The 3,909-nt window shown below is 35.0% G+C and overlaps 1 protein-coding gene across 1 annotated transcript in view; it reads left to right on the top strand.

Moving 5' to 3' along the window:
* Positions 1–3,909, top strand: part of LOC107668636 (bone morphogenetic protein receptor type-1B-like) — a 101,501-nt gene that overhangs the window by 44,591 nt on the left and 53,001 nt on the right. Inside the window, exon 3 of the mRNA XM_016460581.1 lies at positions 2,644–2,711. The gene's annotated coding sequence lies outside the window, so the exon portion shown is untranslated. The remainder of the gene's footprint in view (positions 1–2,643; positions 2,712–3,909) is intronic.

Raw genomic sequence — 3,909 nt, 5'->3', positions numbered from 1 at the left:
GCACGAGTTCTCTTTCTCGCTTTTAGATCATTTTAAGATAAGAATAACTGTTTATTTAAAAGAATAGTGTATATATATATATATATATATAAAATAGTCCATGTGACATCAGTGGTTCAATTGTAATTTTATGAATCTATGAGAATACTTTTTGTGCGCAAAAAAATAATAAATAATGACTTTATTTAATGATTTCTTCTCTTGTGTGTCAGTCAGTCATGGACTATTTTTTCTTACTTCTTACTTCCTTTCTGGGCCTTGAATGTTTCAGTTCCCTTGCTGTCTATGCAGGGTCAGAAAGCTCTCAGATTTCATCAAAAATATCCTAATTTGTGAGAAAAGTCTTACGGGTTTAATTCATGACAGAATTTTCATTTTTGGGTGAACTATCCCTTTAAGGTGTTTCACTGTGTGCTGGAGTGCATGGAAAATTACACCAGGATGTTACGGTGTATCCCGATTTGGACGAGCCGTGTGTATCTGTGAGAGAATGTGTGTGTGTGTGTGTATCTGTGAGAGAGAGAGTGTGTAAATGTGTGTGTGTGTATTGTGAGAGTGTGTGTGTGTGCATCTGTGAAAGTGTGTTGTGTGTGTGTGGTTCTTGCATGCCGCTGACTCTAATGATGAGCATGTGATGAGGAACCTGCGGTGAAGATTTCTGTGAGGAACACAGTTACGGATCAGGTGCTGCTAATTTAACCAGCCTGTATTCGGGGAAATGGGTCACAGGGGTCACGGTGTGTGTGTGTGAGTGTGTATGAGGGTTTAAAGGAATAGTTCCCCCTAAAAATGAACGTGAAATTCTGTCATCATGCACTCACTCAAAAACAATTAATGAAAGTGACGTGACGTGTGGTCAAGTATGGTGTGCCACACTCTCTGCACTCTGCAATTTGTGCTCTGCATTTTTCCCATCCAAGTGCACACACACAGTGTAGTGAAGACACAGACACACACACACACACACACAGGGTCACAACTGCCCCTTAACTAATTATTTCTAGCTTATATATTATTAACTTTATTAACTAATTATTTATAATAATAATAATACTAGTAGTTATTATATAGAAATAGTTAAGATATTAAATATATTAAATAGTTTCTATATTACACGATTAAGTATAAAATAGGAATATATTTGTATTATTATTATTATTATTATTATATATAACAAATCATTTATATATTTAATCATTTTATTAACAACAACAACAATAATAATACAAATTAATCTCTAACAATATTTTCTGTATTAAATATATTACTCAATGTTTTTATTAAATAACAATATATTAATAATGATAATAATAATAAAGGAATATTTTCTATTTTAAATGTATTAAATATTAAATAATTATGCCTAGTAATAATAATAATAATAGTAATAGATAAGAGTAGTTTATATATATAGTTTATATATTAATTATTAATGTGGTAAATGTGTGTTTTTTTTTTTTTTTTGATGATGATGATGATGATGATGATCCAGTGATTTACAAACAAAAGGAGCTTGATTATTTTCTGTTTTTATTTAGGACATGATGGAAACGTGGTAAAGATCAGATGATTCATGTTAATTGAGTGACTCGTCTTAAAACAGCTTCACATCAGAACACAAAGCAGTGTGTTTTCGCTGTTGGATGCAGTGGTTTAGTTGCTGTCTCTGTGTCTCTGGTCTCATAGCTGCTCTGCTGTTTGTCATCGGTTGCCAAAACAGTACGTAACGTGAGTTCTGCACTCATCTGAAACAGACTGACGGAGATTCAACATCCGTCTTGTTTTCACTTGTCTGTGGGCACAAATCTTCAGCTTTACAGTAAGTGAATGGAGTGAGATTTCAGAGATGGATAGCGTTTCCAACGTTTATCGACTGCAGAGAGGCAGGAGGTTATGGAGATTCATTAGCAGAAGAGAAAACACGGCTCTGGATGAGAGATCGATCAGATCCACACGACCCGCTAACATCAACATCTGCAAATAATGCTGTTTCTCCAGAGAACCTGATCATCATGTTTCTAGCAGCAGATCCGTGTGCTAATAATTAACACACTTTCTATTCATCCGTGAATCCTGAAAAATAAAACGTATCACCGTTTCCACAAAAATATTGTGCAGCACAACTGTTTTCAACATTGATAATAATCAGAAATGTTTCTTGAGCAGCAAATCAGCATATTAGAATGATTTCTGAAGATCATGTGACACTGAAGACTGGAGTAATGATGCTGAAAATTCAGCTGCGCATCACAGAAATAAATTACAGTTTAACAGATATTCACACAGAAAACCGTTGTTTTAAAAATTAATAATATTTCACAATTTTTATAGTATGTTTGATCAAATAAATGCAGTCTTTGTGAGCAGAAGAGAGTAGTGCATATTCTAAAGATTGAAGAATGTTGGTACTTTGACTCAAAATGTAAGTCTGGTGTGATATTTAATGAGTTTGTGTGCAACTGATCCATTTTGGGAATTAGATGCGAATGTTTCGTCTTTCACACACCTATTGATTTTGAACTTCAGATGTGACCGAACAGATTTGAGGATTAGTATGATTTTATTTGACGTCATAAATCGAATTATTAATCCGTTCAGAGTCACATGATGACGCTGAAGTCTGTTTCTCTCTCTCTCTCTCAGGTGTGTAAACATTGTGAGGTCAGAGGATCAGGGCAGACACGTTCACAGACAGACAGAGACAGACGCAGGTGAGCCGCTCTCAGACATCAGGAGTGTTTGTCCCGCTCACAGCTTCAGCCATAATTGCGTAAATGCTGTGCGATACTGACAAAAGAAAAATTATATCTTGATATTTTTTTTTGATAATGATAATTAAATTATATTTTGCTGAGTGTGTTTTTGTGCTGGTTTATCTCTGTCAAGGATAAATAAACATGACACTAAAACTGCCAGTAGGTGGCGGTGAGTCCCTGTCTTAACGAGTGAGTCATTGAATCATTAATTCAGACGATTTGTTCAAATGGCTTATGAAATGGATTCATTTAGAAACGAACCAAGTGGCTGTCTTTATAAATGGATCATTGAATCATTGACTCAAATGATTTGTTCATTCAGGAAGGAATCACTGCAGTGTTGCTCTGAGATGCACAAATGTTCGGCTCCGGCTTTGATTGAAACTATTTTCGTTGGCAAAACAAACAAAAAAACAGATAATATAGTGTCTAAAATTTAACTCTCAATATTAACTTCTTGTTTTTTGAACTGTTGTATATATTAATATCTCATTTGCGATCGCGCTCCTACGCTGATAGTCAGGAAAACGGCACTCTTGCTTATGTGATATTACTTAACTGTATCATATATTAGAAATAGGGATGCACCGATACCACTTTTTCCAGTACTCGCCCGATAACGTTACTTTTCTTTTTGGTACTTGCCGATACCGAGTACCGATACCGATATTTTCATTGAGTTTAGAAAATGGTAATAAAATATGACAAGAACTCAAAGTTAAACTGTGTCAGAACAAATTCATCTTGATAACGTTAGATCATGTTGATAGAAAGGTATACTCGCTCTCTCTCTGAGTCTCTCTCTCTCTCTCGCTCTCACTCTCTCGCTCTCTCTCGCTCTCACTCTCTCACTCTCTCGCTCTCACTCTCACTCTCTCGCTCTCGCTCTCGCTCTCTCTCTCTCGCTCTCTCTCTCTCTCTCTCAAATTCAAGTTCAATTAAGCTTTATTAGCATGACTGTGTAACACAATGCTGCCAAAGCATTAACATATATATATAACAACAACATAAATAACAACATAAATAATAATAAAAAACATCCATCTAAATAAATGAAAAGATAAAGTAAGTCAGTATGGAGTTAATCATGTTTAACATCTAACATTGTGAATGGCTAACACATATTTAGCAGCTAGTGCAGCTGTGTTGTCTT

Source organism: Sinocyclocheilus anshuiensis, unplaced genomic scaffold (genome assembly GCF_001515605.1).
Source record: "Sinocyclocheilus anshuiensis isolate Anshui unplaced genomic scaffold, SAMN03320099.WGS_v1.1 scaffold116, whole genome shotgun sequence".
NCBI lineage: Eukaryota > Metazoa > Chordata > Actinopteri > Cypriniformes > Cyprinidae > Sinocyclocheilus > Sinocyclocheilus anshuiensis.
The sequence above is the reverse complement of the archived record's forward strand: the minus strand, read 5'-3'. Positions and strand labels throughout refer to the sequence as shown.